At 34.3% G+C, this 13,707-nt stretch overlaps 1 protein-coding gene across 5 annotated transcripts in view; it reads left to right on the top strand.

Moving 5' to 3' along the window:
• LOC6033723 overlaps positions 1-13,707 on the top strand; it is a 37,225-nt gene that overhangs the window by 6,408 nt on the left and 17,110 nt on the right. The gene's annotated exons all lie outside the window — the stretch shown is intronic.

The following is a 13,707-nucleotide window of genomic DNA, read 5'->3' as shown; positions in this document are numbered from 1 at the left end:
TTGAAAGCTAATTATCACCAGCCTTACCCATCGGTGCACGACTGCTTCTAGTTGGTATCGGCTTTCACACTGTGGTGCTGGCTGGTTGGTGTCACGAAAAAAAGTGTGTGCGGTTTTTTGCATGCCTTATCCGCGTGTTCCCGGAAGTCGGTCCTTGGCCGCGTCGAGTGTCGTCCCTGGGCTATATCGTAACTGGGTTATACAGTGTGTTGTCGTCCGGGTTGTGCCAAAAAGCGGGCGATCTTGTTATTTAAATTTCCACTGAGTTTGATTTTTATTTTTAAGAAATTTTGTCAGAAAATCGTTACGCAGCAAAAAATCCGACGGTAAAATCGCATGCCAAAGCATACACATCACCTTCGTCAAAATAAACACTTAATATTACACACTGCATGTTCAATTTTTGCAAACACAAAAAAAAAGTTGCAACCGACGGGACCAACAGTACGGACTGGCGCCTTAGCCCACTCGGCCATCAGACCGATGAAGAGTTGTAAGGATAAACGCATATATGAGCTTGACATTTCGGTCAAGTAGGTTTCCCATACTGATGGGCTACATGTTTCAGAGTGTAAAATCACATAAAATTGCATAAAATAAGACAATATTTATTTTACACCCAGGCCTTTTACACGCAGCTGGATTACTACTTTTTTTAGCTGTGTATTGCATCGTTGATTTTTCCACACAAGTCTTCATATCATTTTGCCGGCTAGTCATACTAAAATAAGAATGAGAAGAGATTTTTTTATCGAATCCAACGGGGTGCAAAATCCCTATTTTGATAGGTGCCATCCAGAATAATTAATTTTAGTCCCATAACAAAACAAAAATAAGAATAAATTGCGAGACAAATTTCCATTTCTCATCTCTCTCCTCTCCATTGCATTGTCTCAAAGAATTTTCGTTTTATCGTCGATTTCTTTCATTTTTCTTACTTTCGTGCCACAATAAATGTCCAAGGGTCATTCTTATGCGAAATTTGCTGAACTTTTGAATGGGTGAGGTATGACCTGAAACTCATAAAAAATGCTTTAAATAATTTTAAAATAAACGTCTTTTTATGATAGAATTCTCTTGTATATTTCTTATAACCTTTTTTTGTCTGCTCTTCAATTTGAAGTTAAACATTGATACACTCTTAAAAGCAACCCTGCAAAAAAGCAAAGCAATCCACTTTAACGACCCCCGGGTCTTTGTAAGGTCACTGTTGGAAGTTTCTGCTCATTTCTCGGCGTCCGAAGGTTATATGTGGTGAGTCTCCCAAAATCTCTTTTTACGCAAATGGACCGACGTTTTACTTCCCCATCCGATAGAAGGCCAGGAGGATAAGGCGGGAATCAAACCCGCGCCCCATAGAAAATTAGGGATCGGCAGCCGAGGCCGCTAACCACCGCGCCACGAGGCCCTCCCTGCAATACTTAGTTAAAAATAAGACGTAAATTAAAACACTTATCAGTTGATTTAATTGAAAATTTGAAGTCTTACCTCCAAGTTGGCTTGGTTTAGTAGTCATGAAGACAAGGTGTAAATTTGTCAGTGGTGTAACCTAGCTGGTGGCCTGTGGAAACGGCTCGTAAACCTTTGACCAGCGAGGGTCAGAGTCGAGACGACTAGAAGGGGTTGAGCGCGTTAATGTGGGAAAGGGAAGTTATTTGTGATTGTAGACGGTATTGTTTTGATTCACAATATGTTGAGTAAACTGTTGTGAATGTATCTGAACATCGCAGTACGGAATTTCTCTTCTTTTCATTTTCAGCTACCACCTATCTCCTATTTTTATTTTGTTCTACTGGTTCTCACTTCTTCTCTGATACTTCTATTTATTACACGGATAGAAATCCTGTAGGCAAACAACAATGTTATCGATTTTGAAAACATTTGCATCGAAATCAAGAAAAATGTTGACGATTTTGGAAACATTTCCATGTTGTCAAATTCAACAACACAGTGTTACCGGATTTGCTTACAAGATTTCTATCCGTGTATCCATCATTAAATTATGATTTTACTAACTTTTGATTCTCTTATCTCTCAATGATTTTCCACTCTTTTTTTAACAATTGATACTGCTGTTTTTCCTTAAAAATATATGAATTTTTACGGAAATGCGTGCAATTTTAAGATTTTTTATGTTTTTTTGACCTCAAACTTCAAAGCCCATTTTACCCCACTTCCCTTTGTCGTAGAGGGCTAGACAAACAAACGGTGAAAGTTTCATCCAAATCGGAGCACCTCGATACGACCTCTAGAACAAACCAAGCAATATTTACAAATACTGCCTCTTAAGGTTGCCCAGAACACTCGCCGTGAGAACTCTACACTAGGCAATATTTACGGAGAAAACAATACACAGCAGTAAAATAACAATTAGTTTATGATTTCAAACTACAATCAATACATTTTTTTGCCTAAATGAAATTTAATAGGCGCACTACACAGCAAATAAAGTACACAGCAACAAATCCGATGGTAAAAACGCATGCAAAAGCATGCACCTTCGTCAAAAAAGACACTTAATATTACACGCTGCATGTACAATTTTTGCAAAATTTATTTTACACCCAGGCCTTTTACACGCAGCTGGATTACTACTTTATTTCCTGTGTAGTAATCCAGCTGCGTGTAAAAGGCCTGGGTGTAAAATAAATTTTGCATTATTTTATGAAATTCTGTGTAATATTACACCCTGAAATATGTAGCCCATCAGTATGGGAAGTCTACTTGATCGAAATGTCAAGCTCACATATACGTTTTTCCTTTTTATTTTTCATCGGTCTGATGGCCGAGCGGGCTAAGGCGCCAGTCCTTACTATGGGTGCTGGGTTTGAGTCCCGTCGGTTGCAACTTTTTTTTGTGTTTACAAAAATTGTACATGCAGCGTGTAATATTAAGTGTCTTTTTTGACGAAGGTGATGTGCAACAATCTAATAAATTGTAATGTTTAATGTTGCGGTAATCCTGATAAATATATGATGGATCGATTAGGGAAAGTTTTTGAAATAACCTCAGTAACATTACGTTTTAACATGGTTAAATTTTCCAAACCACTCACAGGAAAAATCTACTCCACCAGTACATCTCCCCCACATGACATTGAACCATTCTGGATTTTAATTGCTTCTCGTCTTGCTAAATAAGTAATTCCACTGCTGGATGGGGGCTGCTGGTTTTGCATGCACGTCACCAATCCGGCTGGCTATAGTACCAAATATGAACCTATCATCGTTCGTATACGTCGCCGTTTTCACTGCGGATCGCAGTTTTTTTTTTGCTTGCCTCTGCGTGTGTCGCCTCTAGTTCTGTTTGTTTCCTGAAAAGAGAGAAAAAAACAGCTGCGACTGGGAAAATCGATTTTTGTGGCCGCAAATGCGCGCTGTCCGGAAACCCTTGGGTACACCACGATAAGCCCCAAATTGAAGACAAACAAAATTCAAGGGCATAATGTTAAGCTTATAGAATCTTGGGAAAGGTAAACAGAGATGGGTTCTTATCAGGCTGAGTGAAAAAACTTTCAACTTTCAGATTTATATTAATAAATATTTAGACCAGGTATAACTGGAAATGGTTAAAATATTATAATTCACTTGCAGAATGAATTCTTATCGCCGTTGTTTTTGCTTCGAGGAATTTAGTAGCCTAATCGCGGCCGTTCCGGATCAAATGCAACCGATTCGTCTTAGACAAATGGGAGCATCCCATCAAGAATCGTTTAACGCAAATTGTAGCCCTGTCAAAGAACATTAACGTCGCTTAGCGCCATCTCTAGTCGTCGTCGTCGTTAGCATTCCCTCGGCTTAAGTTGTTAACTCTGGCGTGCTCGAAAAAGATCTTTTCGTTTTAGAAATGCTCGGAAAACATTTGGAAATCGTCTCGATTATTTATATATACACTTATACACCTAGAACAGCTCTATAAACTAGTATAGTGCCGATTCGATTGACGATCCGCAGGCGACCCTTTTCGTAGTCGTAGCTTCGTGATCAAAGCCAAACAAAAACAATCACATGCCACACATTTTGGGGTCGATTTAAATCGCTACTTTACGGTCTATCGTAAAGTAACTCAATAGCTATGGATTAAGTACTATAAAGAGTTGCTAAAATATTTGTTAAAAATCGATTCAAAATTTTAAATTTAAAGCGACATTCAATCGATCTAGGTATACATTTAACACCCATTTAGTCATCAACCGACCCTGCCTCAAGATGTCACGACTTCGGATTTCAGGTGAAAGTAAGTAAAAATCACTCCCGGGGGGGGATACCTATTCTAAAACGTTGTTGAGCACGTGACCTGATTTTGGTCCGTATCCCCGTCCCGTTCCGCGGTGAATGACAGCCAACTGGGAATCGAATTTTGTGTTGCATGTGGAAGCGCCTCCCGGGGAGCAGTAAAAACTATGTGGTACCTGCAGAGAGTATTTGAAGCTGGTTATAGCCCGCATGTGCATGTACGGGACAACCAGCTGTTAACGTAGAACATTTTAACCTCAATTTAAGTTGTAAGGGAATGTGCGATTGTGATAACTGGGTAGATTACGTGAATTTAAATTATTTATTCATTTTTTTTAATTAGTTAAGCAGAAAAAAAACAAATCTTGACTTGTTTTTATTAGGTCCTATGAACAAATATAAACATTGAGTGTGTCCTTTTCACACCTTATGTCAATGTCCATCAGAGTAAGCGGGATATACTTAATGTTTACACTTATTTATAGTACCTAATAATAAAAACGTTACATAATCCACCTTTAGGTGGTTGGTGCCTTCCTCACATTCATAAAGTCAATACATTAAGCAAAAATAGCAAATATCCCCTTAACATGTTTAACAAATCAACTTTATTACTCATTTCTTTTGATAGGGCTCGCAGACCTTCAATATTTTTAGCTCATCGGCAAGGTCTGATTAAAAATCTATTCAAGGATAGTTCGCATGGAAGATTCAGACAATATTTCTATCACAATATCTGAAATCCGGCCTCCAAAAAGTGTATAAATAACACTTAAGAGCGAGTTTTTCACCGATGTGAAACAGGTCGTATCGAGGTGCTCCGATTTGGATGAAACTTTCAGGGTTTGTTTGGCTATACATGAGATGAACTCATGCCAAATATGAGCCCTCTACGACAAAGGGAAGTGGGGTAAAACGGGCATTGAAGTTTGAGGTCCAAAACACATGAAAATTCTTAAAATTGCTCGCATTTCCGTAAAACTTCATCAATTCCAACTCTCTTAGATGCATTCGAAAGGTCTTTTGAAGCCCTTCAAAATGTGCTATAGACATCCAGGATTGGTTTGACTTTTTCTCATAGCTTTTGCAAATTAGTGTTAAAAATGGATTTTTTTGAAACCTTAATAACTTTTGGCAACAGCCTCCAACACCCATACTCCCATAGGTCAAAAGTTAGGAAATTTCATGGACTATAAGCCTACGGTATTAACTTTTTGGCCAATCGCAGTTTTTCTCATAGTTTTACGATTTTTCTATAACAAACATTTTACAGCGTTAGTTTTTTGGCCTGTAGGCCTCCAAAGAGGCACTTTTTGGTCTCAATTTTGACATATGAGCAATTCTCTACGAAATCGGTCTTTTTTCTTCAATTTTAATTTTTGTATTTTTTAATCCGACTGAAACTTTTTTGGTGCCTTCGGTATGCCCAAAGAAGCCATTTTGCATCATTAGTTTGTCCATATAATTTTCCATACAAATTTGGCAGCTGTCCATACAAAAATGATGTATGAAAATTCAAAAATCTGTATCTTTTGAAGGAATTTTTTGATCGATTTGGTGTCTTCGGCAAAGTTGTAGGTATGGATACGGACTACACTGGAAAAAAATAATACACGGTAAAAAAAATTTTGTGATTTTTTTATTTAACTTTTTATCAGCCAGGGTTGTTACGGACGGCGCGGATCGCGCGGATGGCGCGGATGGCGCGTATCGCGCGGATCTGGCGCGGATTTGCTGGCTAATTTTGTTCAGGCGCGGATTTCGCGCGGATAGCAATTTTCATAAATAAAATAATTGAGAACGATAGAATTTCTTCAAGTTACAAAGGAAAATATTATAAGCAATTAAATAAATTCAATCTTTTTCTTTGAGTGCAAAAACATCAATTTCTATGAAGTTGTTAATGAAGAAAATTTTCTTCTGAAAATTATTCATTGTTTTTTTCTTAATACGAATCTTCAAAATAATCTTCAAGGAGCGTTAATTTTTCAAAATGTATTGAGATTTCTTATATAAATTTTACATAACATTACAACTCATAATTTTTGTTAACATTTGCTTACCTGGTTTAAATATTTTTCTACAATTATTCACATGATACATTTAAATTTTATCTTCTGACTCATATTTTAAACTTTTTCCAAAGATTTAGACATAAGGATGTACTTAAATGATTCTTAGGGTATGTTCCAGATGGGATTTAACCCTTAGATTTTTTTTTGATCGGTACAGGGTTCCAAAGTTTCCAAGGAATTTTTAATATAGCATACAATAAATATTGAGTGAGCATATTAATTACAATTTCAAAATTACAAAATTCGAAAAATTACAGAATTTCAAAAGCTTTAGATCTTTTAGATTTTTAAGTTTTTTCAATCTTAAATTTAAATTTTGAAATTTGTGGTATTAAAAATTGAAAGATTCTGTTGCCACTCTGATTTGGGTAGAATTGGTTCTACTCCCCCCGGGTGGCAGTGCGTGGCCGAATGGTTACGCTGTCCGCTTTGTAAGCGGATGATTCTGGGTTTGATTCCCATCTGCTGCAACCTTCCATCGGATGAGGAAGTAAAATGTCGGTTCCGGCCTTGGTTGTTAGGCCGTTAAGTCATTCCAGGTGTAGGAGTTGTCTCCATGCCATAAGTACAAACAACACACCAAACCAAGCCTACTCCGGTGGAATCACTGGCGGCGGTTGGACTCGCAATCCAAAGGTCGTCAGTTCAAACACTGGGGTGGAAGGTTCCTTGGAGTAGAAAGAGGTTTGGGTGCTCTCCCCATTCAAGCCTTCGGAATCCTAGATTCGAGCAGAAACTTGCAATAGAGACCACAAAAGACCCGGGGTCGTTTTTGGTTCTACTCCCAATTATCAAAACATGACGAAATCCACTTAGCAATCTGCTAAAATCTCCGTCTAACATTGAAAATTTCAGAATTTACATATTCAATTAAACAAAAAATAGAATTCATAAATTTAAATTGCCAAATCTTGCAGACTCAAAAACGCAAAAAGAAATATGAATTCTCACATTGAAAAATTACAAAAAAAAAAATTAACATGGATTTTTTAAGTTCTTAATTTTTTAATTTTTTAAGAAAGTTCTTAAGTTATTAATTTATAAAATTATTTAATTATTTATTTATTAAATAATTAAATTATTTAGTTATTAAATTAAAAAAAATATTAAATTATTAAATTATTAAATTATTAAATTATTAAATTATTAAATTATTAAATTATTAAATTATTAAATTATTAAATTATTAAATTATTAAATTATTAAATTATTAAATTATTAAATTATTAAATTATTAAATTATTAAATTATTAAATTATTAAATTATTAAATTATTAAATTATTAAATAATTAAATTATTAAATTATTAAATTATTAAATTATTAAATTATTAAATTATTAAATTTTTAAATTATTAAATTATTAAATTATTAAATTATTAAATTATTAAATTATTAAATTATTAAATTATTAAATTATTAAATTATTAAATTATTAAATTATTAAATTATTAAATTATTAAATTATTAAATTATTAAATTATTAAATTATTAAATTATTAAATTATTAAATTATTAAATTATTAAATTATTAAATTATTAAATTATTAAATTATTAAATTATTAATCTAATCTAATCTAATCTAACACAAACGTAGCCAGTCCGATGAAAGCATGCTGGAAAGTCTTGTGATTAGATGACGCCCCAAGCACTTTTCTTGTCATTATTAATAATTGCAGTACATCCGAGAACACCCGAAAATGTAATACAAAAATTAAAGCGGCCAGCCCTACTACGTTGCGTTTACCGCAGAGAGGATTCTGAGAACGGATCACATTTCAGAGAATCTACAGGGAGGAAGGATGCGTGGACATACCGTACCAAACGCTCCGATCAATAAATGCATTGTTGTTGTGTAGTGTGTGTGAAGTGTAGCATTTTATATATCATTTACAATTCTTACAATTTATAATTTAACAATTTACCTTCATACCTTGCTGAAATCTTTTAGAATATATCAAAATTAAATAAGAGAGGACGGAAAGTTATAGATAGTACCAGATTATTTTATAGTAAAAGATCGCAAAAACTGACATGGGGCGAGGAGAAGGGGGTCTATTTTAAAGAGATTTTCGTTAGATAGACAAGCAATAACTAAAATTAAGAGGAAAAATTTTGAAAGAAATATTGAATTAATTCTTTGAAAAGGATACACTGCACAGCTTATGTTTACTTCCATCAGTGACATAGTTTGAGTTGATTCTTTTTTCTTTGTTTTCACTTTTTTTTTCTCCGTCCAGCCACTCATTTCTTTCCTTTTCACTCAATTTTTTAGCAAACCAAATAACGAGCGTAAAGCTGACGGCCGGCCGAGCTCCTGTCCTTATTAAATTATTAAATTATTAAATTATTAAATTATTAAATTATTAAATTATTAAATTATTAAATTATTAAATAATTAAATTATTTAATTATTTAGTTATTAAATTATTAAGTTATTTTATTATTTGATTATTAAATTATTAAATTATTAAATAATTGTTTTTTTGCCATTTTCTTAGTTCGAATCATTTTCGGAGTCATATTTTAGTTTAGAGAAAGTTTAAGAAGAAAATTTGGTGAAAATTATCAAGTCCCTATATTTTATTATTTGGTAATTTATTTTAGGGTTTTAATTTTTTTTAATTTTTGTATTTAATTTTTTTCCTAAATTTGTTTTTAAAGCAACGATATTTAAAGTGTTACAAAAAATTGCTAATATTGTTTCAGAAATGGCAGAAAAGATTCCACTTGGTGCAGGTGGGATATGAATCCACAACTGATCAACGGATCAGTAATGCTTTCTGTATTATTCTTTTTTCGTTTAAAATTTTATTCATTATGTTACTCTCTTCTATGTTTGTCGCGATTTTTTTATATGGCGCGGATTTCGCGCGGATTGGGTTTTGGGGTCGGCGCGGATCTGGCGCGGATTTTTCTTCGACTTTTTCGTAACAAAAAAAAAATCAAAAAGTACTTTAGTGAAATTTTGATAAAGTGCACCGTTTTCAAGTTATAGCCATATTTAAGTGACTTTTTTGAAAATAGTCGCAGTTTTTCATTTTTTAAAATTAGTGCACATGTTTGCCCAGTTTTGAAAAAAATATTTTTGAAAAGCTGAGAAAATTCTCTATATTTTGCTTATTCGGACTTTGTTGATACGACCTTTAGTTGCTGAGATATTGCAATGCAAAGGTTTAAAAACAGGAAAATTGATGATTTCTAAGTCTCACCCAAACAACCCACCATTTTCTATCGTCAATATCTTAGCAACTAATGGTCCGATTTTCAATGTTAATATATGAAACATTTGTGAAATTTTCCGATCTTTTCGAAAAAAATATTTTCAAAATTTTCAAATCAAGACTAACATTTTAAAAGGGCGTAATATTGAATGTTTGGCCTTTTGAAATGTTAGTCTTGATTTGAAAATTTTGAAAATATTTTTTCGAAAAGATCGGAAAATTTCACAAATGTTTCATATATTAACATTGAAAATCGGACCATTAGTTGCTAAGATATTGACGATAGAAAATGGTGGGTTGTTTGGGTGAGACTTAGAAATCATCAATTTTCCTGTTTTTAAACCTTTGCATTGCAATATCTCAGCAACTAAAGGTCGTATCAACAAAGTCCGAATAAGCAAAATATAGAGAATTTTCTCAGCTTTTCAAAAATATTTTTTCAAAACTGGGCAAACATGTGCACTAATTTTAAAAAATGAAAAACTGCGACTATTTTCAAAAAAGTCACTTAAATATGGCTATAACTTGAAAACGGTGCACTTTATCAAAATTTCACTAAAGTACTTTTTGATTGCAAATTTAATTTTACATCGAAAAATGAAGTTAAAAATTTTTACGACCAAAATTTCGATTTTTTGAGAAAATCAGTATTGATTAAAAAATTCATAACTCGGTCAATGATTTTTTGCACAACCTGGAAATTTCTGAAAAGTTGGCATTTTATGTCCTCTAAAACATATCAAAAAATAAAAAAAATTAAAAATAGTGTTTTTTTGTAAATCAAGTTTTAGTGACAAAAAGTTAAATAAAAAAATCACCAAATTTTTTTTACCGTGTATTATTTTTTCTAGTGTAGTCCGTATCCATACCTACAACTTTGCCGAAGACACCAAATCGATCAAAAAATTCCTTCAAAAGATACAGATTTTTGAATTTTCATACATCATTTTTGTATGGACAGCTGCCAAATTTGTATGGAAAATTATATGGACAAACTAATGATGCAAAATGGCTTCTTTGGGCATACCGAAGGCACCAAAAAAGTTTCAGTCGGATTAAAAAATACAAAAAAAATCGAATGACCGAAATCCTAGAGAACTGCTCATATTCGGAATCCTCAGAAAATTTTACATTAGATTGAGGTGTTAGAATTTTGAATTTGATTGGAAAAAATGCCATTTAAAATTAATTAAAATATTATTTAGCATTTTGTCGAGTTAGGGGTAAAACAAGTTTTCGCCTACTTGATACAGCATTTGACGTATTGATCATAGAGTAAATAAGATCTATTTCTTTTTTCAAAAATGTTTTATTTAATTATTTTTTGAATCAAAATTACAACTCCAATACTTCTAACTTACGTAAAATTGTCCGAAGATTCCGAATATGACAAAATTGATACCAAAAAAAAGCCTTCTTCTTGGCCTACAGGGCAAAAACTAACGTTGTAAAATGTTTGTTCTAGAAAAATCGTAAAACTATGAGAAATACTGCGATTGGCCAAAAAGTTAATACCATAGGCTTATAGTCCATGAAATTCCCTAACTTTTGACCTATGGGAGTATGGGTGTTGGAGGCTGTTGCCAAAAGTTATTAAGGTTTTGAAAAAATCCATTTTTAACACTAATTTGCAAAAGCTATGAGAAAAAGTCAAACCAATCCTGGATGTCTATAGCACATTTTGAAGGGCTTCAAAAGACCTTTCGAATGCATCTAAGAGAGTTTGAATTGATGAAGTTTTACGGAAATGCGAGCAATTTTAAGAATTTTCATGTGTTTTGGACCTCAAACTTCAATGCCCGTTTTACCCCACTTCCCTTTGTCGTAGACGGCTCATATTTGGCATGAGTTCATCTCATGTATAGACAAACAAACCCTGAAAGTTTCATCCAAATCGGAGCACCTTGATACGATCTCTAGAACAAACCGAGCAGAATCTATAAATACTGCCTCTTAAGTGCTAATAACTTTTGCTAGGGTTGTCAGATCCTCGATGTTCTAGGCTCATTTGAAAGGTCTTTCGATTATCTAACTAAGGACGGGTTGCATGATGGACTTGGACATCATTTTTATTAAAGTTTCTGAGATCCGGCCTACAAAAAGTGTATAAATAACACTTAAGTGCTAATAACTCTTGAAAGGGTTGTCAGATCGTCGATGTTTTAGACTCATTTAAAATGTCTTTCGATTATCTAACTAACGATGGGTCGCATGATGGACACGGACATCATTTTCATTGAAGTATCTGAGATCCGGCCTACAAAAAGTGTATAAATAACACTTAAGTGCTAATAACTTTTGATAGGGTTGTCAGATCTCCAATGTTTTGGGCTCATTGGAAAGGTTTTTTAATACCTTTCTGAAAATGTATAACTTGATAGGTTTTCTTACAAAAACCACCCTTTTGGCAATCTTCCGGACATACGCCAAAATCGATTTTTAAGCAAAACTTTTTTTTTATCCACCCACCTACACACATCCACACAGACATTTGCTCAGAACATGATTCTGAGTCGATATGTATACGTGAAGGTGGGTCTACGAGGTCAAATTAACAAGTTCATTTTTCGAGTGATTTTATAGCCTTTCCTCAGTAAGGTGAGGAAGGCAAAAAGTATAGAAATAGTTTTTCCTGCTCACGTCATTTCGAAGTTGTCGTGCTATCTTGTCGCACGACGCTTTTTGAAGTTTTGAAAAAAAAACGCGTTTTAATGTTTAACCTTCAATAAACAAAAACTAGAGCACGAAATGTAAACAATAACAATCAAGTTTTGTTTAGTTGACCATTCTGTGCATTGTACTGAAGTTTGGTTGAATTTGGTTGCCGAAGTCCCGAGTTACAAATGTTCACGGTAATAGGGCTTGTACGTGTGTCAAACACGTTCTTACCTGAAATCCTTTTGGCCCTGTTGTCGCACTTATACAGCAATTTTCAGGGCGTGTCAAGATAGCACGTCAAGATTGAAACTTTTTTTTTATTATAAGTGACAAAAAAGCACGGAGTTTCTTCATTTTTTGTTCAATATTTAGGATTGATTTTTTTTTATCTCTGAAGGTCAAAAGATGAGGCATTGAGAGCTACATTGCCGTTCAACGCATAATTGTCTCATGTTCAAAAAAGAGCAACTGAGCAAAACGCGATTGAAATTTTTCGACCGTTCTTTGTGTTTCCACGCATAATTGTCCCGTGGGTCCCTATTCACCCCATAAGTCCCTAATCATCCCAGTTAGCAGTTTATCACTCTTATTTATGATCCTCTTGCTATACAATACGAAAACACGACATAATGCTTCGTTAAACTAATAATTCCGTGAATGAAAATACTTGGTGGGACAATTATGCGTAGAAGTGTAACGATGGGACAAACAGACTCAGTGTTGTTTTTAATGAGTTTCGGAACAAAGTACAAGATTTTATGTGTTTTTCTTAAAATATACGACAAACTAAACTTAAAAATGTCAAAAAGTCAAAATCGTCCAAAAATGACATGGGACAATTATGCGTAGAACGGCAGTGTATTGGTAGATCAAGCGGAAAATGCAGTTCGCTGGCAAGTTTTCGAAAAGAAAAAATGAAAAAAAAAAATCCGGAAATTATTTACTGTAAATCCTCCAGCTCGTCAACAAATCTCTCAAAACGACGATTAAACCCTTCTTCTCACCGCTAAGTGTGGTGTCGTATCGTCTTCGATAACGTCCCTCCACATGACGATGCCGACGGACGCATCATCAGTTTTATGCTTAGCTGTGCTAACCACGTTGTGCCGATGACTGCGCCGCTGCCTGTGACTCTACATTGCTGTTTATACATCATATAGCATATAATAGTATAGTAGACCGACCGACCACAAGTGGATCCTCTCGATGCTCCCCTTTTTTCCACTTCCCACTTAGGGGGGAAGAGACCTCCACCGCTCATTCAGTGGCCCACATCGATCAGTCCTGCTAGACGAGCGAAGAAGTGCTTCTTTCCGTGGTTTTTATTGATGGCTCGCGAGTTAAAGAACATGACTGTTGGTTGGTTGGTTCGCCCGACTTTAGTACCTCATCCATAGTCACACACATTATGATGTAATTTTCACAAAACTATAATGTCGTCTCGTCGCGCCCAACGCATCGCATCGCATCTTTCTAGTTTTGCGCGTTTCTCATCGAGTGCTTCTTCTCTTTTAT

The sequence above is a fragment of the Culex quinquefasciatus genome, chromosome 1 (assembly GCF_015732765.1).
Source record: "Culex quinquefasciatus strain JHB chromosome 1, VPISU_Cqui_1.0_pri_paternal, whole genome shotgun sequence".
NCBI classification, from domain to species: Eukaryota; Metazoa; Arthropoda; class Insecta; order Diptera; family Culicidae; genus Culex; species Culex quinquefasciatus.
This window is presented reverse-complemented; position numbering and strand designations above follow the sequence as displayed.